General features: G+C 40.0%; 1 protein-coding gene across 1 annotated transcript in view; it reads left to right on the forward strand.

Annotated features, from left to right (window-relative positions):
• The window catches only part of LOC122794902, a 2498277-nt gene that overhangs the window by 387938 nt on the left and 2086050 nt on the right, over positions 1–24289 (forward strand). The gene's annotated exons all lie outside the window — the stretch shown is intronic.

The raw sequence follows: 24289 nt of genomic DNA on the forward strand, positions 1-24289 counted from the left end.
ATAAAAACTTCTCACACTTTTTTTAAGTCTTAAATATTAGCTATTGTGGACCAAAAAGGAAAGCTGATGAAGATTACGACAGAAGGAACTACTACATGCGTAATAGTATTTTTTATACAACGACTGTCCATTAACATTCAAAAACGAGCACGCTTATTGGTCAGCGTATGCCTGTTGTAAATCGAGAATATACCAATGGTAAAAGTCCGGCCTCTTAAGTATCATTGAGCGGCCAGACTTTTTTTTTTTTTTTTTAATTATTGTCTCTTACACAAGCATTAGTCTGAATGAAAGACTCTAAAACTAAAAAGCATGTCATTATTTAGTGATTTGTTTCTCATAAAATTTTTTTTTTTTTTTCTGACAAATCACTGAGGGACAAAGTCACTAAATAATGACAGGCATTTCTGTTTCAGACTTTCTTTCCTTCAGACAATGCACACGTATTCACATTTTTTTTTCAAATAAAAGATTGAGAGGTACGTACAAGACCAGAGAAACTAAAAGGAAAATTGGGTATGTTCTGCAAACTAAAACATAACTGATGTTCCTTGTATTTTCCCATCTCTGTTGTACCTCTAAACTGTCAGGAGATTATAGTTTTTTTCTTCTTTCAAAAAATAGAAATGGAGATCATTCTTTCTCCATTGCTTGCTTGCTAAAAGCAGTGATGTGTACTGTGTAAGCCTGGGAACGCAAGTCCCGTATGCATGTGCAGTACATCATTAAAGGGCAGAATCAGGAAACAGTGTAGAAGAACACCACAGCACTGTTATACAAAGACCTTATTTAAGACAAGTAAGCATTTTTTTCCTTAAATAAGGTCATTCTACAATAGCGATAACTGACTCCTGGCTGTGGTATATTGAAGATTTACCCATGGTTGGCTTTTTTTAGTCATTTGGGCTTCGCCCTCATGATTAAACCACACGAGCCATGGGTGAATTTTAAATATACCACACCCACATCATTGGTTACTGCTATAGTACACCACATATATTCCATTCAGGGAAAAAGAAGGAAAAAGAGAATGCAGAGTTTGTAGAGCAAAGATCACAGACACAACACTGATGATGTACAGTTTCATCAAGTATTTTAGAAGCCATACAAACAGGTAAATTTGGTATTTGTTAAATATTAAATGAATGCAAAATATTTAAATGTTGTTATGAATCTTAATGTTACAACAGTGAGAGTTTGCAGACCAGAACTAATTTTTAGCATTATGGTGAGAACAGGTGGTTAGCCAGTGAGTACAGGAAAAACAAAAAAAGACTCTAGAGAAATCCTGTAATAATAATAGTAATATTAATTAATCACAGAGTATAATAGATTGTTTCTTGATCAGTTTGTTGTATTTAAAATCAAATGGTTGAAACAGTTTGACAGCTTTTGTCATGCCAGTAGGCCTTGTGATTTCAGATGTTCATCGGGTTTCACTGTTGCAGTCATTACATTTGGGTAATCTGCTGATAGGTTGCCCTCAGTCAGCCTGATTAACAAAGTCTTGGGTCCTGCGTCGGTTGCTGTCCCTTCTTCCATGACGTCAGGTCGTCAGGGGTATAAAACATGCAGCCGACACCATTACATCAGTCTTTCTTGCCGTGCGGTGCCCGAAGCAGAAGCAGTTCGCAAGTGCCGGTCGTCCGACTCCTGAAATTTTCGTTTTCGGGTTTCAGAACCGAAGTCTTCAACTTAAAGGTAAGTACCCGATTGGGGAAACTTTTTTTCTTGCTCCTTACCGATGTCAGTAAAAGTTAATAATTGTATTACTTGTGGGAAGCAAATACCTCATAAGGATTTTCATTTGTACTGTATTCCTTGCCTAGGCCTTGACCACGACGTACCTTGCTGTCGGTTTTGTGCTTTATTTAATCAGCGCACTATCCATTGTCGGTACATATTTTGCATCAAAATATTTTGGTTCTCGGTTTAATTATCCAGAAATGACGTCGGTCAGCCATCCGACTACCAGAGTTCCAAAAAAACCCAAAGAAAAAGAGACAGACTGTTGATGTCAAAAACTGCCGACGACGCTTCTCCTAAGCCAGTCGCCATTTCGCTGGTACTCAGTGAGGCGCTTTCGCTGCCCCTGATATCCACTACTTCTGATTTGCAGGCCTCTACTGAGACCTGTTTGGAGTCCAGTATGCCGCGAGATGCTTCACATTTGGAACCCGCAGATGTCTCTACCTTGGATGGGTCCAGAGCCACTGAGCAGGCACCGGCTTCTGAGGGTGTCTTCAGGCCTACAAACATGCATATTAAACTGACTCCAACTTCAGTGCTAAGACCTAAATCTCGACCTGTGTCTAAAAAAACGATGCCCAGGCCACATGTTCAGGCCCCTATGCCTAAAAAACAAATGATCAAAATGGCTGAAGATTTAATTACTCTAATCAGGGGTAGTCAATCCCCTCCCACCAAGAGGCCTAGGATTGAATTTGACTGTGAATCTTCTGAACAGGACTCTGTTTCTTCTGACTCTTCTAATGATCTGGATTTGTCCATACCTACTTATGAGGACTCTGATGCAGAGGAATCCATTCCCTCTGCTTCTCCGTGTGAGGATTTCTCTTTTGGGGAAACTTTACATACTTTAAGGGAGCATTTCCACTGGGAAAGCCAGGATTTCTCTGAATCCAAAAAGAGGCTTAGGGATTTCCTTCTTCTTCCTCAGCATAGGCCTTTGGCTATTCCACCTGTACTAGATATTGTTGATGATGTGTTTTCGGAATCCAGTATGGCTCCTGATTCCTTGCTTCCAGCCCCTAGCAAACCAGACAGGTACTACAGAGTTCCTGAGTCCCACAAATTCCTTTTCAAAAACCCTGTTGCGGACCCTGAAACCATTTCTCAGGGGCCCAAGGGCATTAAGGCTTCTACTGCTAAAAACCCTACCCCTTCTGATAGAGACTCCAGGGCGCTGGAAAGATGGGGTAAAAAGGTTTATACTTCTGCAACCTTAGCAATCAGGGCTTTAAACTGTCAATTTCATATGCTAAAATATCAGCAGCATATCATGGGACTGCTTAAATAGAAAATTATGTTGATTTGAGGCCTCTTGCAGGGCTGCTGTTACAGGCTCTGTGCTTTGAAGGCATGCTTGGGTTAAGGAGCAATCTTTGCCTGATCATGTTAAAGCAAAACTTTTGGATGCTCCTTTACAGCAGGACCGCTTATTTGGCAATAAGGCTGAAGAAGTTCTAAAAAAGATGGAAGATAAAGCTAAATCTATGCAAACTGTGAAAGATTTCTTACAAGTGCAACCTCCTAGATTTAGTAGGCATTGGCCTACTAAGAACTGGTCCTTTCCAGCTCATTCCAGAGCCACTACGGCCAAACCCAGACATTCGAAAATCACCAGGTTTCAGTCCCAAGGGACTTTCAGATCTAAGCAGTGGGGTGCTTCCAGTTCCAAATCTGGAAACAACAAGGCAACACCATATGGTAAACAGTCTCAAAGACTTCCCTTTGAAATTACCAAACACTTACCTCCTAGCCGCCCCTTTGGGGGGAAAACTGGCTCTTCATTCAAGAAACTGGCAACATATAACCCATGACAAATGGGTTTTAAATATAGTGTCCCAGGGATACAGATTTCATTTCCACACGCTGCCAACTCCGAACAGGTGGCCAGACCTGCCCCCAAATCAGTGGGCAGAGGCTCAGAAACAAGTACTTTCCCTCCTGAACATGGGGGCTATTCAGCTAGTACCAGAAGAGGAAAAGGGACAAGGTTTCTATTCCAGACTTTTCCTGGTACCCAGAAAAGACAAATCATGGCATCCAATTCTGGACCTGTCTACTCTAAACACCTTTCTATACATTCCAAAATTCAAGATGCTGACTCTTCACCAGTTACTTCCTATGCTAGGCAAGGATGCCTGGTTGGCAACTCTCGACCTAAAAGAGTCTTACCTGCATATCCCAATCAGGGAATCTTGCAGAAGGTTCCTATGCTTCAAAGCAGGCTGCATGCATTATCAGTTCTCTGCGCTGCCCTTTGGCTTTGTATACTGCGCCCAGGGTATTCACAAAGTGCCTGGCTCCAGTAATTGCATTTTGCAGGCAAAGAAATATTCAAATATATCCATATCTTGACGATTGTCTAATTCAGGCAGAAAGCCAGGCCATTCTTCTAAAACATCTGGCGTTTGTAAAAAGACTTCTAACCTGTCTAGGGTACACCTTAAACGAAAAGAAATCTCAACTGGTACCCTCTCAAAAGATTACATTCCTGGGTGCAAGCTTGAATACAACTGCCCAGATGGCTTTCCTTACGCCAGAAAAGAAAATTCATTTGGTAACTTACTTCAAACAGGTGGCCGCAAAAACCCTGCTATCTGCAAGGCAAATACTGCAAGCCTTGGGGTTCATGGCCTCATGCATTCTTCTAATTTCATATACAAGACTGCATATGAGGAAACTTCAGTGGTACTTAAAAGTTTATGGAGTCAACATTGTCACAGCCTGGAAACAATGATTCCTATCATACCTTGACTTCGGCTAGAGTTCCTATGGTGGGCAGAGGCCTGCCACCAAAACAAGGGACTGGCATTCAGACCACCCCCTGCCACCCAAGCCCTAACTACAGACGCATCAGACTATGCATGGGGGCCACATCTGGCAGGGAAGTGCATTCAGGGCAAATGGAGTCCAATTCAAATGCACCTTCATATCAATCAAAAATAAATGCTAGCTGTACAGAATGCACTGACAGCCTTCAAGGACTATCTTCATCCAGGACAATTGCTGATAAAGACGGACAACACCACGATTATGTGGTACATAAACAAGCAGGGGGGTACACATTCCTACCTCCTCTGCAGACTAGCCATGGCATTGTGGAACACGGCCTTGAGCTACCAAGTACAACTACAAGCTCAATTCCTGCCAGGAAAGCATGTTGACACACAAATGGGGGAGCCCAGACATAGATCTTTTTGCCTCACCCCAGAACTACCAGTTGGACAAATTTTGCACAAGAACCCATCACAAAAAAGCATGGAAAATGGATGCTCTGTCCTTCAGCTGGAAAAACCTATCAGTCTATGCCTTTTCCCCTCTGACTTTGCTCTCCAAAGTTCTACTAAAAGTCAAACAGGACAAACCAAAAATGATTTTGATTGTTCCAGACTAGCCTTGCCAACACTGGTACCCACTCCTGCGCAGTGTGTCACACATTTCTCTGTGGCACCTGCCTCAGACACCTTCCTTACTGTCTCAGCAGGAGAACCAATATCTGCACCCTCAGCTCCAAACATTGAGTCTTGCAGCTTGGCTAATCACTTAAATTCACCCTTAGCATCACTCAGCAAACCTGTGATGGATGTCATTTTGGAGGCGAGAAGACCTAGTACTAGAAAATCTTATGCTGACAAATGGAAAAGATTCTGTGCCTGGAATCAATCTCAAGGGATGAGCACAGCAGTGCCCAATTTACCTCAGATTTTGCAATACTTAACTGAGATGCTTCACAAGGGCCTGTCTTTTTCTTCCATAAAAATCCATGCCTCAGCCATTTCAGCTCATTACAACACAGACCCCCCCCCCTCTTCTGTCATCCTCTTCTAAAGCAGTATCTCAGAGGGACCAAAAACTTGAGACCACCCAGGAGAGCTCCAACTCCTGCCTGGGACCTTAACTTTGTATTGGAGAAACTCACTCTATCTCCTTTCGAACCAGCTGCAACTGCAGACTTAAAATTCTTTTCCTGGAAAACAGCCTTCCTTTTAGCAATCACTTCAGCTAGAAGAATTTTTGAATTGCAGGCCCTTATGGCAGTGGAGCCTTTCATCATCTTTCATGCAGACAGGGTGTCACTCAGGACCAATGCATCATTCATGCCCAAGGTGGTATCCAATGTGGCTCTTAATCAGTCCATTCATTTGCCAACTTTCTTTCCCAATACACAGAACAAGGGAGAGCGGATTCTGCATTCATTGGATGTACACAGACAATTCAGAGTCTACTTGTACAAGACTAAATCTCGAAGAAAATATGAACAACTGCTGGTAGCATTTGCTGCAGGGGCAGAGGGGAAGGCTATTTCAAAGCAAACCATTTCCAAATGGATAAGCCATTGTATTCATTTCTGTTATAAGCACCATGGAAAACCTATCCCCCAGGGGGTCAGCTCTCATTCCACCAGGGCTGCATCTACTTCAGCAGCCTTTCTCAGAGGTGTTCCTACCAGGGATATTCTAGAAGCTGCTACCTGGAGATCAGTTCATACTTTCACCAAGCATTATCACTTACCAATTTTTTTCAAAATCCAGAGCTGGCTTTGCCACTGCTGTTTTGCAGGGCCTTATAGCTGGTCTGAATGCTGTATAAATCCATCCACCCAACCTTAGTTTTGGAAATCTACCCAAATGTAATGACTGCAACAGTGAAACATGATGAACATAGTACAGTTGTGTACACTTACCGTAAATGTAGATGTTCGAGTGTATTCACTGTTGCAGTCCTGGTTACCCTCCCTGCAGCCCCCTGTTTTTCTTTACTATACCTCTTCTTTCTTTTATTATGCTTAAAAGCCTTTTTGGAGTATTTGCTTTTGTTAGGAGGTATATTTTTGTGTTTTTAAATATATTTTTTTTTTTTTTTTTTTGCTCCCCATTTGGGGGTCACCTGACATCTGGGGCAAGAAAAACTGATGTAATGGCATCGGCTGCATGTTTTATACCACTGACGACCTGACGTCATGGAAGAAGGGACAGCAACTGATGCAGGACCCAAGACTTTGTTAATCAGGCCGACTGAGGGCAACCCACCAGCAGATTACCCAAATGTAATCAAAAACAACAGAAGGAGAAAAGGCAACAGCCAAAAAACAACGCCAGTTCACAAAATGTTTAATCCAGCTTAGCGCCTCGGCATAATAGCCTTCAATGAATACAAGTTGCAAAAACACACCCACTCCAATATATACCACAATTAATTAAACAATTACATAAATTAATCAATCAGAAAACAGAATATTATTTAAAGAGAGAACTTCCAATATAAAAAAGAACTAACAATACTAATAATACAAAACCTATAATAAACTTTTCCAGTTTACTTCTAAATTTAAACCGTTTGGTGACATAGTGTTATATTTCAGAATATAAATAGTTTCTTTAAACAACAGGATATTTTTAATTAATCTATCGTCACCTTTCTTAATAAAAATTTTTTCTAAAATACAACATTCAAATAGTTCAACATTACTATTATGACACTCCATAAAGTGTAAAGCAATGGGACTAGTTAGTACTCTTCTTTTAGTATCTCTAATATGTTCTTGCATTCTAGTTTTAAATTTTCTCTTTGTCTCACCAATATAATATAATTTACATGGACATCTAATACAGTAAATAACCCCTACAGAGTTGCATGAAAAATTATTATTAGGTCTAAATGAAATTCCATTAATATTATCAAAATATGGTTTTACATATTTACATATACTACACTGGCCGCAAACATTTGTACCAACTATATCTAAGTTATAATATACCTTATCCAAAGGAGAAATATAATAAGTATTTATTAGTTTATCAGATAAATTTTGACCTCTTTTAAAAGAAATTTTAGGAATAATTGGGAAATTTTTATAAAGATTTTTATCTGAAGTCAAAAATTTCCAAAAATATTTGATAATATCCCAAATTTTGTTACTATATACATTATAAATAGTAACAAAATATAAATCTTGTATTTCCTGAATAGAAACTTTTGAACAATTATTGTTACCACTGGTAGCACTAACTTTCTTCACATAAGGTAAAAAATTACTTTCTTCTCTATTATTGCTAATCATCAATTTATTAACATTTCTACAATTATTTTTATCCAATAATTTATTAATACAAAAATCTAATATTTCTATACTATATCCTCTTTTTAAAAACATAATAATACAATCATAAATATTCTTTTCTAAATCTAATTCATTATTACATAATCTAGATAATCTAATAATTTCTCCATAAGGTAAAGCAGACAAGGTATGTGGAGGATGACAACTAGTTCCATAAAGGAACTGATTACCATCGGTAAACTTACGGTACACCGTGGTATGAATCTGATCACCTACCACACCAGTTAACATAATATCTAAATAATGAACCTGATTACCAAACTGTAAACCATCAAAATGTAAGATGTTCTTCGTTCCCCATTGCTGCAGTCCTTACTATTGGGTATAGTCCGCATCCAGTCGGCCCGAATACCAGAGTATAAGGCTGACGTCGGTCAGGGCGCATTAGACTGACGTCAGTACATCAGGGTACTAATGCGCATGACCGACGCCATATCCTCAGTCTTTTTTGCCGCATGGTCCGATGCAGAAGCAGTTTTGCGAGTGCAGGTTGGCGTTCTGAAATATTTCCGAAACCGGAGTTTCAGACCGAAACAGAGTTGGCTAAGTACCCCGTTGGGGAACATTTTGGTTTTTTCTTGCCTCAGTATTTAACCGGATGTCAGAAAAAGTGAATAACTGTATTTCTTGTGGGAAACAGATACCTCATAGGGATTACCATACCTTGTGTATACCTTGTTTAGGGCCTGAGCACGACGTTGTTGGTTGCCGCTCTTGTGCTAGGTTTAACAAACGCACTATTAAGAGGAGGTTAGACTGTGCCAGGTTAGTGTTTGGGAAGCGTTGCAATTATAATATGCCGTCGGATGCTCCGACGCCCGCTTCGTCCAAGAAGTGCAAGGACAAAACAGCGAAGCCTAGGGTTGATGAACCGGCAGTCCCGGACGTCGGTTCTTTAGAAGGCTCAGTGGAGCCAGAGGTTTTGCCAGGAGTTTCCATGGAGTCTCAGGCAGACACTTTACTGTTACAGGATGTGCCTTCTCAGGAGGTAGGCCAGGCTGAGGGGGCTTCTCAGGTAACTGTTCTTCCCTCTCTTCCCAAGGTAGTTAGAGCCTCTCCTTCTGTTGCCAAAACTTCTTTGAGAGGTAGGCCTAGTTCAGCTTCAGTGGGGCTTCTCCTAGCATTTCGGGTTCTGTACCTAAGAAACATATGCTTAAAATGGCAGAAGATTTGATTACTATGATTAGAGGTTCTATGCCCCCGCCTGATAAGAGGCCTAGGGTGGAACCGGAGTTTGATAGTTTTGAACGGTGTTCAGAGGCTTCAGAGTCTTCTGCCGAAGACTTGCAGGAGTATCCTACTTATTCTGATTCTGATGTGGATGATTCCACTCCTACTGCTTCTCCTCCTGAGGATTTCTCATTTTCAGAGACTCTGCATTCCATGAGGGAGCACTTTAAATGGGAAGGCCAGGATTACTCTGATTCCAGGAAAAGGCTTAGGGAATTCTTGTTTTTACCTCAGCATAGGCCCTTAGCTATTCCTCCTGTGTTGAATGTGGTGGAAGATGTTTTGCAGAGGCTTCCCTGAACCCTGACTCTTTGCCTCCTGCTCCTGTTAAGCCTGATAGGTATTATAGGGTGCCCGAAGCTCATAAGTATTTGTTTAAGAGTCCTAGGGCGGACCCAGAAACTATTTCTCAAGGGCCTAAAGGTGTTAAGGCTTCTGTGGTTAAAAATCCTGTTCCCACTGATAAAGAGGCAAGGGCTTTGGATAGGTGGGGAAAGAAAGTGTATACTTCTTCCACTCTAGCCATGAGAGCGTTGAATTGTCAGTTTCACATGCTAAAATATCAGAATTATCTCCTTTCACAATTGAAATCTAAGGTGGATGCTTTGGCGGAAGGTATTGAGTGTAAAGAGTTGCTGGATTTGGTTCATGTGTCTGAACAAGTGGGTAAGCATTCTTTGCAATGTGGTTTTGATGCTGTACAGGCCTCCTCGAGGGTGGCTGCTACTAGTTCTGTTCTTCGCAGGCATGCCTGGTTGAAGGATCAGGATTTAGCTGAGCATGTTAAGACAAGGATTTTGGATGCTCCTTTACAGTCTGATGTGTTGTTTGGATCGCCTGTGGAAGCAGTTTTAAAGAAAATGGAGGACAAAGCTAAGTCTATGCAAACTGTCAAAGATTTTTTGCAGGTGCAGCCACCGAAGTTTAGTAGAAATTGGCCTGCTAAGGGGTGGACATATCCTGCTTATGATTCCCAGTCTAGGGGTAGGTCTAGACGTGGTAGGGGCAGGGCTCAAGGTTCTTTTAGGCCTAGAACAGGGAGTTCACCTGCTCAGACTTCTGGTGAGGGCAGGGGTCAGTCCTTTCGTAAACAGACCCAATGACCTGTCTTTTCAGCTGCCAGTAGATTCTCGCCTGGCAGCTCCTTTGGGAGGAAGACTGTCTCTTTTCAAAGAAAATTGGGATTTAATTACTCAAGACAAATGGGTGTTGGATATCATTCACCACGGTTACAGATTTTATTTCCATACAATGCCCCTTTCAAAGGCATGCCAGACGTTCCTCCTCCACAAAGAAAAGAGGCTCACAAGCAAGTTTCTCAGTTACTCCAGATGGGGCCATTCAGCCAGTCCCTGTATCAGAAAGGGGCCTAGGATTTTATTCTCGCCTGTTCCTAGTACCAAAGAAGGGGAACACGTGGAGACCAATTTTGGATTTATCTCTCCTCAACACTTTTCTGGACATTCCCAAGTTCAAGATGTTGACGTTACAACAGCTTTTACCTCTGCTGGGCAAAGATCACTGGATGGTAACTTTAGATCTCAAGGAAGCTTACCTTCATGTGCCTATAAGGCTAAGTTGCAGGAAGTATCTGCGGTTTCGAGCTGGAAATTTTCATTATCAGTTCTCTGCATTGCCCTTTGGCTTATCTACTGCCCAGAGTATTCACAAAGGTTCTGGCTCCAGTGATAGCTTACTTCAGGCTTCAAGGAATTCAAATCTATCCTTACTTGGACGACTGCCTGATTCTGGCTCAAGAAAAGGAAGACCTTCTACAGCATCTGGAATATGTTATAGCAGTGCTAAGATGCCTAGGGTATTCTGTGAACGAAATAAAGTCCAGTCTAGTACCCTCTCAAGACATGTGCTTTCTGGGTGTGAGACTGAATACAGCAGCCCAGATGGCCTTTTAACCCCGGACAAACAAAAGAGTCTATCACTTTACTTCCATCAACTATCTCGACAGTCCGTGCTGACTGCAAGGACAGTCCTTCAAGCATTAGGGTTCATGGCATCTTGTATTCTGGTGCTTCCCAATGCCAAACTGCATATGAGGAAGCTACAATGGTATCTCAAAATGTATGGACACAGCACTGCCAGGATTTGGACACTGTCATTCAAATAATACCTTGCCTTCAAAAAGAATTTTTGTGGTGGGCTCAGGAATGTCACCTAAACAAGGGACTCTCTGTGACCCGCCAGAGGCGAGTCAGATTTTAACGACAGATGCCTCGGACATTGCTTGGGGAGCTCATCTAAATGGAAAGTGGATACAAGACAAGTGGCCTGCCAGACTACAGCATCTACATATCAACATGAAGGAGATGTTAGCAGTCCAGTTTGCATTAATGGCTTTCAAGGAGTTACTTCTTCCAGGGCAGGTGTTGATTCTAACAGACAACACAACTGTCATGTGGTACATCAACAAGCAAGGGGAACACATTCTTATCCTCTATGCAGGCAAGCAATGATTTTATGGGAGACTGCGCTAAGCTTGCAACTAACTCTTCAGGCAAGGTTTCTGCCGGGAGCACAGAACTCCTTAGCAGATGTGTTAAGCAGACAAATCATGGATCCCCACGAGTGGAAACTGGATCTTCATGTATTTCAAAATTGACAGTGTCATGGGGAACTCCAGACATAGATCTGTTCGCTTCTCCACTAAACCACCAGCTGCCACAGTATTGCACAAAGGGGTTTCATCACACAGCTTGGAAAGTGGATGCTCTGTCTTTCAGTTGGAAAACCTTCATGTGTATGCCTTTCCTCCTCTGCCTCTTCTTCCAAAGGTACTATTAAAGGTCAGACAAGACAGGCCAAGGATGATTTTGATAGCTCCAGATTGGCCTCGGCAACACTGGTACCCACTACTACGGAGTCTGGTAAGGAAGCCTCCATGGCCTTTACCTCTGATTCCTCATCTGTTATCTCAGAAGGATGGTCATCTGCTCAATGTCAAGCTTCACTCTCTTCATCTAACAGCCTGGCATATTCTGTGTTGAAACACAGCAGGTCTCAACTTCCTCAACAAGTTTTAAATGTGATTATGGAAGCTAGAAGACCTAGTACAAGGAAAGTGTACGCAGAAAAATGGAAGAGATTTTTATTTTGGAGTACAGCAAAGAATTTGCAGGTTTCTGAGCCTAATTTGAGTGTGGCTCTTCAATATCTTACTGAGTTATTGGACAAAGGTTTGTCCTTCTCTTCCATTAAGATTCATGCTGCAGCAATTTCAGCTCACTATGATTGTGACCCACCATTGTTTTCGCATCCTTTGTTCAAGCAGTTTCTTAGAGGGGCAAAGAATATAAGACCCCCAATAGAGCTCCTACTCCTGCTTGGGATCTCAATTTTGTGTTGGAAAAACTTACTCTACAACCTTTTGAGCCTGCGGCTACTGCTGAATTGAAATACTTGTCATGGAAGACTGCTTTTCTGTTGGCTATTACTTCTGCAAGAAGGGTGTCTGAGTTGCAGGCCCTTATGGCAGTAGAGCCATTTTGATTTTCCATAAGGATAGGGTATCATTACGCACTAATCCTTCCTTTATGCCTAAGGTGGTTTCTAGTGTGGCTTTAAACCAAACTATTCATTTGCCTACTTTTTATGCAGACCCCAAAATAAAGGGGAAAAGATTTTGCACACTTTAGATGTACACAGGCAATTGCGTTATTATTTAAGCAGGACTAAAGATTTCAGGCAGTCTCAGCAGTTGTTTGTTTCTTTTGCTTTGAGTTCACAGGGCAAGCCTGTGTCAAAACAAACTATTTCTAGGTGGATTGGCTTTTGCATTGCATTTTGTTATTCCCATCATGGCAAGGAGATTCCAGCTGGGATTAGGCCTCATTCCACTAGGGCTACTGCCACTTCAACAGCATTTCTAAGGGGTGGCGACTAAGGATATTTTGGAAGCAGCTACTTGGAGTTCAGTGCATACTTTCTCTAAGCATTATCACCTTCCTATCTACTCTAAGTCTAGGGCTGGTTTTGCCACAGCTGTTTTGCAAGGCATGTTGTCAGCTCCTGCTTCTTTATGATTTGCCAGCCTCCCTTACCTCTGCTTTGGGATTCTACCCAATAGTAAGGACTGCAGCAATGGGGAACGAAGAACATAGTACAGTTTTGTACCTACCATAAATGTAGATGTTCGAGGATCCCCATTGCTGCAGTCCAATTTACCCTCCCTCCTTCCCCTCTGTGTTTAGGGGTGGTTGTGTAGGTGAGGTTACATGCTTATATTTTTGTATATATTCTTGTATATATTGTACATATTTTTGGTGCAGGTATTTTGGGCCTTGTCTTTTTAGGGTCTTCTGACATCTGGGGCAAGAAAAGACTGAGGATATGACGTCGGTCATGCGCATTAGTACCCTGACGTACTGACGTCAGTCTAATGCGCCCTGACCGACGTCAGCCTTATACTCTGGTATTCGGGCCGACTGGATGCGGACTATACCCAATAGTAAGGACTGCAGCAATGGGGATCCTCGAACATCTACATTTATGGTAGGTACAAAACTGTACTTTATACCTATTATTATTGAGATCTGAAAAGAACTCATAAACATATTCACTACCACCGCTGCAAAGAAAAATCAAATCATCTATGTAGCGGTAGTAACACAAAACATGATTTTTATAAAATGTATTAGTATACACATACTCCAACTCAAACTTTCCCATAAAGAGGTTTGCATACATGGGGGCAAAAGATGCCCCCATAGCAGTGCCTTTTAATTGATGGTAAATAACTTGATTGAAACTGAAAAAATTATTAGAAAGGCAAAAAGAAGTCAGGTCCATTATAAAATGGGTGGTAGGATTATCACCTAAAAAATAAAATAATGCTTGCAAACCATCTGAATGATTGATGTTAGTGTAGAGACTAACAACATCTACACTAACCCAAAACATGTTATCTGTCCAGATAATATCACTTAATTTATCAATAAAGTCAAAAGAGTCTCTAATATAGGACTCTAATTTTTGCACAAAAGGTAACAAATAATTATGAACAACTATACCCATATTCCGACAAAAGTAATTACTTGCCGAGACAATGGGACGACCAGGCGGATTAATCATATTTTTATGAAGTTTGGGGAGACAGTAAAAAGTAGCTAAATTACAGTTCTCCAAACAAAATTTTTTATCAAGGTCATCTTTGGAAATATATCCTAATCTTACACCCTTATCTAATAAATTAGTACATTCTTTCATGGCTGCAATATATTTATCATAATCACTAACTTCATATGTTAACGGGTCATTTAAATGTTCCATACACATGTCTAAGTATTGCTTATTATTCAATATTACAATCTTATTTCCCTTATCAGACTTTTTAATGACAATATCATGTCTACTGGAGAGATTTTTCATAGCCTTCCATTCATTTTTGGTCATATTATATAACCTTTGATCATTACTAATTGAATTAAACATTTCTTGTATAGAGAAATGTATCATTTCAGAAAAATGAATAATAGTAGAGTTACTATATGAAGGAATAAACCTACTATGAAAATTAATACCATCAGTGTTAAGTATAGAATAAGCTTGAGAATATAAAGAAGGAAATAATTCATCAGAAAGACAAGAGTAATAGCTATCCATGCTAGTATCACTATCACTGTACATAATATTAGAACCAGGCTCATCATATATAGAGATTTTTTTATCATTTGAGAAAAAATATCTCAGATGAAGCTTTCTAACAAATTTAAAAATCTCTTGTTTCAGTATATGATGCCTAGGAAAAACAGTAGGAACAAATTTAAGACCCAACTGAAGTACAGATATTTCTTCATTAGAAATATTGCAGCCAGAAATATTAACTACATTATTACCATTCAATAAAACAAAGTCCGAAAAGTCAGTTCCATCTACCCCTCTTAAATGTTTGCCTAGATTGTCCTTCACCCGGAGAAGAACCTGTAACAAGGTCTTTCTTTTTATATCCTCGTCTGGAATTACTGCCTTCACTCCGAAAGCGTTGCTGGTGCCCTAAGGAATCTATGGCAGCTGGAAGGGGTGGAAAGTCAGTCACCCAAATGTAATGTCTGCAACAGTGAATACACTCGAACATCTACATTTATGGTAAGTGTACACAACTATATTTTCTGAATCATGTTTATGCCATGTTTCTGTCTTTTCTCACCTTTTCCTTTATTTACTGCAAATGAATAAGTTGCTATATTTTTCCTTTCTTTCTACTTCAAAAACCCCTTAGCTGCCAAAGCTATGAATTTTGTTTTCTGTCTTCTGTGACCGCAATTGACTGCTTTTGCATATTATTATTTTTTATGGTCTGTCTTGGTACCCTTGCTAAATCTGTTGACTTGTGACATCACAGTGGTATTTGTAAGGGCTGGGAGTTAGAAATGTGCTATTCATTCGTCATGCTTTCACTAATGACCCTCTGTCTATCATCACTTTAGCACATTCCTAATGCTCAGTTCACACAAATCATAAAGATACTAGTTAACATCAATCTTGCCACCCACAAAACCAATGCAACTGCATGGCACAGAAGTTCTTAAAACATTACTATTTTGGATTGATGTATGCTTTGAGTAAACAAAGAAGGTGGCAGAGATGTGCTGCTGCCCAGCATAATATTGCCATTTTAGCCTAAAAGTGCTTCCTCTTAAGAATGAAACAGTACAGTTCAATCATTTAAGCATTTTCTTTTTAGTAAATAAAATAACAAGTGAAGGATACAGTAATCACATTTTCAAAAACACAATTCTTATGGCTACGTTTTTGTGTCAACAAATCATGCCATGTGTCAATCAGAACAAGATCTTTGAAAGGTTTTGGGAACAACTCCCACACACAAATAATAAAACTATCTACAGTTATTCATCTTTATCCTTTGTCATCAACTTGTCATCAACTTTATCATACGTGAAGACGAGTGAGTGATTATAAGTTTGACATTAATTTTGCTAATCATTGTCTGTTGAGAAGAAGCCGCGGTGGTACACCGGTTGTGTTGTTGCCTCACAGCAAGAGGTTCTCCCATTCGATTCTCAGCTAGTGTGCTGTGAGTTCTTTCTGTGTGGAGTCTGCATGTCCTCCCCGCGGTTGAGTGACCTCCGAAAGACATGCGTAAATGGGCGTGCCTTCACTGAAGGTTGGGCGTCGGGCTGGCAACTCGGCACCATAAAAAAATCAACTGCCAATCATTAGCGGACCAGAGTTCCGCTGTGCCGACCCCTTACCGGGAAAAGCCAAAAAGACAAACATTGTCTGTTGAGAAGAGAAGCAAAAGTGGGCGGAACCTAGATGGCCAACTGAGAGCAGTGAATTTTGAGATCTCCATAAACTAATATAATAATATAGGAAAATTTTATTATTTTAAGTTTAAAATGTCAGAAATCTATAGATAAACCACTAAACTACATAAATATCAATTTTGGTAAAGATATACAAAACTTTTCCTGTCAAGTAACTTGGAAATATACGAGTCCCTGAATATGAATAACTCAAGGAATTCTCATCCAGATGCTGCTTTGAAAAAAGAACTGCAATTGATGCCATCTACCTTACAGGAACCATCTTTGAAGATGGATGGGTTTAAAAATGACTTAGAAAATGTCAAATTAAATTCTCAAAAACAGACTGATACTCTTAAGGAACTATTACAGCAACACCATACAAAAATAACAAATCTAGAGACTTCACGACATCGAAGGGAGACTCCAAGAGGAAGAATTCCAAAAAGAATTTCTGCTTAAACAGAATATATGGCTGCTTAACAAAATAGATGACATAGAAAACAGGGAAAGGAGAAACAACTTAAGGATCTTTGGCCTGCCTGAAAACATGGAAGGAGAAGACATTATTTCATTCTTAACCTGGATTCCTGAATTTTTAGACTTGAAAGAGGGACTTTAATTTGGAATTGAAAGGGCGCATAGAGCACTGAGGAAACCTGCTTCTAACTCAACAAATACTCCACCTAGATCCATAGTTATAAAATTTCTTTCATTTCTGGACAAGGAACTAATATTAAAATCTGCTTTGAAAAAATCACCCTTAAAATACAGTCAATGCCTGGTAAGGTTTGACAATGATTATTCTTCCAGAATTTTAGAACAAAGGAAAAAAGTCTGACCAATAATAAAACTGTTGAAACAAAACAACATTAAAGCACAGCTGGCCTTTCCAGCCAGGATAAAAATATTTTTGCCAATGAAATTAGAACCTTTAATGAATTGGAAGAAGCTACTATAGTCATCAAAAACAACAACACAGTGTCTATCCCAGAAGAAATGGAGTGGATGGCCCGTACTCTTAAAAGAATAAAAGAAACAAATCCTTGGACTGATGCTAGAAAGAAGAAACAAAAAACTGTTTCCAAGTTAGCTGTCCCAAAAAAATAACTCCTACAACTACATCTCTCAAAGTATCAGCTGATATGGTACATCACTTGTCATCTGTTTTTATATTAAAAAAGGGTGTTTCTTAAACAACTGAGAAACAGTAATGATTTATTCAGAATGTTCAGAGTGCAGTAATTCTTCACAAAGGTAGGTCAAGATGGATTAGTATTTACATTATATATAAGCCAAACAACGCAACATATAATACAAACATAGAAGTTGCTATTCCCCTACTTGAACTCAATGAATACTTATCTTGTTCAGTTTTCAATGATTTTACTTATAATAATTTAAGTAATTAATTACCTAATTCAACAAGGTACCATTCATCAGAGTTCAGACTCAAATGTAACAAATTAACATCATATATAATAGCAGTAACAGTAGAGTGTTTTGAAAAAAAAATGCTGTCATGGAGATTAATGCCTTCTTCAGTTAAAGTATGATTTAAAAATGTCATGTATATCCTGGTTAAATAATGGTACCAAGCTCTTAGTACAAATGTCATCATTATTCTGTCTAACTATAGTTAATATCTATTATGGCAGGTATTGAGTGCTGTTTGATCAATCCTGATATGGTGTGCGTGGATGCAGCTCTGTCTGGCAGCTAGTACAAATGTTATTATTATTCTGTCTAAACATAGTTAATATCCATTATGGCAGGTATCATAGCTTTGAGTGCTGTTTGATTAAGCCGGACATAGTGTGTGTGGATGCAGCTGTGTCTGGCAGCTGTTGTATGTTGCCGTTTTCGTCTCCGGGAAGCTGTGGGTTGCGGCTTGTGATAGAGGTTTACTGGTGCTTGTGTATTAGGAAGAGAGACGTTTGGTGTTTTAGGCTGGATCCAGGGGAAAGGGGGTGGATAAAACTGTGATTTCGAATATTTTGGCAGAGAATAGTATGTGTATACATCTGCTGAGTAAGAGGTAGGAAGGCTGGAAGAATGTGTTATCTCTTGTTATGGCGGCTTGTTGGGAATTTATTTTTTTTTTTTAATCTGTTTGCTCTCTGTTCTTTTTCTGGTTGCTGCCTCGCTGAAAGGTGGGAATTTAGGCTTGAAGTTGTAGTGAAGTGAAGCTTTGTTTCAGGTGCATCGCAAACAGAAACAGATGCTCCCAGGTTGCGATGGTAACGGAGACAAAGTGACAATAATGCTTAATGGCTCTGAGGAGCCTCTGAGATGATTCTGGGCAATAAAGTAAAAAAAAAAAAATATATATATATATATATATATATTTACATTTTATTTATTTTACATTTGTTGACCGGGATAGTCTGACTGGATGCATGTCCATTTCCAAGGGAGGCCTGGGGAGAAAAGCTCCAAGGGTAAGCAGATACAGCATTACATAATACCAGCATTACATATTACAAACAGACTATTTACAGAGATTACATAAGTAAGCAAGTTAAACAAGTTCCACAGGTTAGAGTTAATCCTGAGCGCAAGTCAGGATTAAATTAAATTACACAGTAAACGTAGATTTTTACAGATTCTAGAGAGAGTTAGCCAGTCGTGATACATTGACATAGCCAGTTAAGTGACAAATGTTGTTTGAGTCTAGTTTTAAATTGACCTAAGGTGAAAAGTAAGGTAATATCAGCTGGAAGAGAGTTCCAGGATCTACTTACAGAGTTTGCAAAGAGAGAGTCACCGACTGTGTTATTAATTTTGCTAGTCTGAATTAGTAGTTTGTTAGAGGATCGAAGCGGTCTAGGATTGTTATGGGGGTGATAATATTTTTAAGTGCAGGAGTATTGTCCGGATTATAGAGTATTTTATACGCCATAATCAGTTGGTTATATTGGATTAGCTGGGTAGTTCAAGCCGCCCAAGCTGATTTAGATTGATGCAATGATGTGTCCTAAAAGGCAGCCCAGTGGCAAACCTGGCAATGTGGTTGTAGCAAATTGAGAGTTTGTTAAGGACAGTCTTGTTTAAATTCGAGAGTAGAGGGGATGCATACAGAAGGGTTGAAAGAAGGTGAGAGCGAGCTATGGCAATTTTAGCTGGAGGGGTTAGGAAGGCTTTTATTCTGTAAAGTGACCCTAGTTTTTTATTGATGGTTTTGATAGTTTGGTTAACATGTAGGTCGAATTTTAGATTATTGTCTACCATGACACCTAATAGTTTTGTAGAGGTGTCAGGGGAGATTATTGTGCCATCATTTGAATTTATGGTAAAGGTGAAAGCGGTAGACCTACGTGTTGGTGAAAATAGCAGCATTTTAGTTTTTTTGGGATTTAGGATCAGACAACGTTCAGAAAGCCAGTTTTCTATTGTATTAAAGGTGGTCTGGGGAGCTGACCATAACTCTACTGGAGATGTGGCTGAGCAAATCAGAGTAGAGTCATCAGCATATTGGATACTGTTGACTTTTGGGATGACAGTATAAAGGTCGTTAATGAAGATGGAGAATAGCAAGGGCCCTAGTATAGAGCCTTGTGGTACTCCAAGGGTGTTGGGTAGAAGGTTAGAGAGTTTGTTCTGCCAGAGGACAGCCTGCTGTTGACCATTCAGGTAGGATTGAAACCACTGAAGGGCTCTAGTATCTAGACAGAATGTTTTCAGGGTGTGGATTAAAAGTTGGTGATCAACCATATCGAATGCCTTGGAAAGATCCAAGAAGAGGGCTGAGGATATATAATTATTGTTGCGATTATGGTTTATGGTGTTGGTAAAGGCTAGGAGGGCTGAAGTAGTGCTGTGATGAGGACGGAAGCCATGCTGAGTGTCTGCCATAAGGTGATTCTGGATTAGGTGGTGTATGAGTTGTCTATGAACACATTTTTCCATAATCTTTGCAAGTGGAGAGAGTATAGCTATTGGCCTATAATTGGAGAATTTAGTAGAGCTGCCTCCCTTGTGAAGTGGGATTACATAGGATATTTTCCAGATGGTGGGAATTTTAGCTTCTACTATGGTTCGATTGATTAGTATTGATACGGGGTAAGCAATAGCATCAGCTGATCTTTGTAGGTACTCGGCAGGGAGTTGATCAGCAGAAAGTGTAGTGGATTTTAATTTTTTGATCAAGGTATGGATAAGTGAAGTGGCGACTGGTTGGAAGCTGAATGCGAGTAGGTTTCTAGGGGTGCTACTTTCAGGACCAGGGGAGCTAGGAGGTAGTTGGCTAGCTAGGGCCTGAATTGCCTCAGTAAAGAATCGGTTAAAACTGTCAGAAACATCTTCAGGGGTTTTATCAATAGTAGCAGCAGGGATTGGGGTTGAAGTTTGTCCAGGATGTAGTAGATTATTTAAACCTGCCCAAAACTTCTGAGGGTTATTTTGATTTACTGTCTGTAAATTACAGTAGAATTGTTTTTTTGTCTTGTAAAATTGATTTTTTAGTTTCGTTCCTGGATTGCCTGTATTTAATGTGATCTTGGGGGTCTTTAGAAGAACGCCATAAAGCCCATGCTTTGTTTCTAAGGGTAATTTTGAGTTTAGACTCTTTTTAGAAAGCCATTGTGCAGTTTTTGCCTTGGTTTTCTTTGAACAAACAGGTGCATGCAAATCAAGGATCTCAAGGAATTTGTTGTTAAAGTATGCTACTGCTTCCTCTAATATATATATATATATATATATATATATATCTTTAAAGGGGCTGTTTTAAACCACATGTACACATATTGATGGTCTCCCAACACTTTGTTTAGCTCATTAAGTTGATTCTTGATAAAAAAAAAAAATAAGAGCAATTTTATATTTAAAATGTATTTTGGTCCAAACACATTAAGGACCTAGGAACTCTTGAGTTATTGTAAAAGACTAAGAGCACTTGGTCTTTTGTAGTACCCTTTGCAGTGGTCTGGGAGTTGAGCTTGCTCAGACATGTTGGGCATATGGGGATAGCTGATTCTAGGGGTGTTTGGGGTTGCTGGGAAGTGCTAGAGAGTCATCCTTTGTGGAAATATCTGTGGAAATGGAAGGTGTATTGAGTGGTTCACTGGCAGAGTGGCCACTGAATGGAACAGGCTGGTAAAATGGAACAGGACAAATATTGGTTTGGATATTTTAAGAACAGCCTGGAAACGCACCACATGAACTAGTGAATGGTATTCTGACAAAACTGGATGGGCATTGTTGTCCATGCTTGAAGTACTGATATGTGTGTATGTAAGGATGGAAATATACTTATAACAAATAAGAAACTAGAAGGGTCTCATAATTTAAAGTCTGTGGACTATATAAACATGCTTGGATGGAGCTAATAGTAAGAGTAAGCATTACAGCTTGTGGTCTCTCAAATAACTAAGCAACAGCCAAAAAAAAAAAAAACACAATAGTTATGTAATGTATGATTGTAGTAAATCTAGACATAAAATATATAATTGTCATATAAGATGAAGAGGCCTGCTGAATTTAGATATTAAAGACAGGATTTAATAACATGGGCTTGTATATAATAACACTAGTATCTTAACTTTTCATAAATGACATAGACTACATTGAACATCAAGGGGAAGCATGATGATTTTCTTATGTAAGTAAATATGCATAACAAGTCATGTAATTGCTTTAACTTGAATTGTAGTTGTTATAACCCATCTTGACCATATATAATACTTAAGCGGTTACCAAGGTAACTAATGATCTGATGTTGTTAATCTTCATTCATTCATCACTGATGGATTCGGTTCCGAGTCCTTGGAACCGAGTTGACCTTTTTACCAAGCTCACTCCAGCCAAAAACTCTCGAGGTAAGCTTCTACCCAGAATGCCATTCTCTCTATTACCTCAGATCTCATTTGCTGCATAGCCATAAAGCCGCGTTTGAGCCAAGCTGTCAGCTAAGTGGAACTTTATTTGATATTTTGTGTGGAAAACTTTTGATATTTTCTCTTTTAGTGAGTTATTAGTATCTCTAGTGTTTTTTCTTCTGTCAGACTTTGATCTTTCTTCTCTGCTCTACCCGTTGTTACCATTAGTAAACTTTCAAGTACCATTGTTGGTACGGCCTTCTTTCCTTACCCTTGTGGTATTTCTTCAATACCATAGCTGGTATTTCTCCTTTCTTTCCTAGCCTGTTAGTGTGTTTTCAGTAAGGTGTTTCTCTTTTGCTTATACATATCGCTATAGTGATACAACTGTGTGGGTTTTTTGAACTGTGTTTGACTTATTAGTACAGACTGGTTAAACTGTTTGCCTGTGGTGTCTCTCTGTCCAGATGTCGGATAAAAAAGGTACTTCAGGTTCTAAGCATTGTGCTTCAGGTAATGGCAAGTTACCTAATAGTCATTCTCACGATGATTGTGTATACTGTTTGGGGGTGCCCCACCTTTCGATGCAACCTCTTTGTGACCTTTCTCGGAGTTTCAGTCAACGCACTCTTAATGAGCAAAAAAAACAATTGATACTGAAAGGGTTACTTAAGTTTCCCTTTTCAGAGGCCATTTCTGCGATGGAGGTCTCAACCCCTCCTACAAAAGACAAAAAGAGGTCCCACTCTGTTCCCTCCTCACCATCGAGTGATCAGGGTAAGCCTGTGAAATCAAAGGTCCCCAGTTTGTCCTCTGAGCATAAATCTGCCTATACGGCTCCATCTTTGTCGGCTCAGAGTATCTCAAAACCTACAATACCAGCGCCAGATGATCTTCGTGTTTCACTGTTGCAGTCATTACATTTGGGTAATCTGCTGGCATTTTGCCCTCAGTCTGCCTGAATTCCAAAGTCTTGGGTCCTGCGTCGGTTGCTATCTCCTCTTCCATGACGTCAGGTCGTCAGGGGTATAAAACATGCAGCCAACGCCATTTTCTTCAGTCTTTCTTGCCGTGCAGTGCCCGAAGCAGAAGCATTTCGCAAGTGCTGGTTGGCCGACTACTGAAATATTCGAGTTTGAGTTTCAGAACCGAAGTCTTCACTAAAGCTAAGTACCCTGTTGGGGAAACTTTTTTCTTGCCTTTTACCGATGTCAGAAAAAGTTAATAATTGTATTACTTGTGGGAAGCAAATACCTCATAAGGATTTTCATTTGTACTGTATTCTTTGCCTAAGCCCTGATCACAGTGTGCCTGGCTGTCGGTTTTGCGCTGGATTTAACCAATGCACTATTAAGCGTCGGTATATTTTTGCATCAGAGTATTTTGGAAACAGATTTAACTACCCAGAAATGTCGTCGGATAGTAATCCGACTACTGGAGTACATAAAAAATGCAAAGAAAAGGACAGAGAAAGGCAGTCGAGATCCAAAACCGACGACGAAGCTTCTCCTAAGCCAGTTGCCGGTTCACCGGTACTCAGTGAGGCGCTTTCGCAGCCCCTGATACCTGCTACCTTTGAGTCGCAGGCCTCCACTGACACCCATGTGGAGTCCAGCATGCCGCTAGATACTCAAGGTATTGGACTGACGGATGTATCTCCCTCGGATGGGTCTGGAGCCGCTGAGCAGGCACCGGCTTCTGAGGGTGTATTCAGACCTCAACATTTGTATATCAAACCGACGAAAGCTGCAAAACTAAAGACTACAGCATATTCAAAAACTAAAACAATGACACTTGAGACATGTGCACAGGCCTCTATGCCTAAAAAACATATGATCAAAATGGCTGAAGACCTTATTACCTTGATCAGGGGTACCCATCCCCTTCCTGATAAGAGGCCTAGGCAAGACACTGATTATGAATCTTCAGATCAGGTTTCTATTTCTTCTGATTCCTCTTCTGATCAGGAATTATCTATGCCTCTTTATGAGGATTTTGATGCTGAGGAGTCCATTCCATCTGCATCTCCTCCTGAGGATTATTCATTTGCAGAAACCTTGCTTACTTTGAGGGAGCATTTTCACTGGGAGAGT

The sequence above is a fragment of the Protopterus annectens genome, chromosome 2.part1 (genome assembly GCF_019279795.1).
Source record: "Protopterus annectens isolate FY-2018-M chromosome 2.part1, PAN1.0, whole genome shotgun sequence".
NCBI classification, from domain to species: Eukaryota; Metazoa; Chordata; order Ceratodontiformes; family Protopteridae; genus Protopterus; species Protopterus annectens.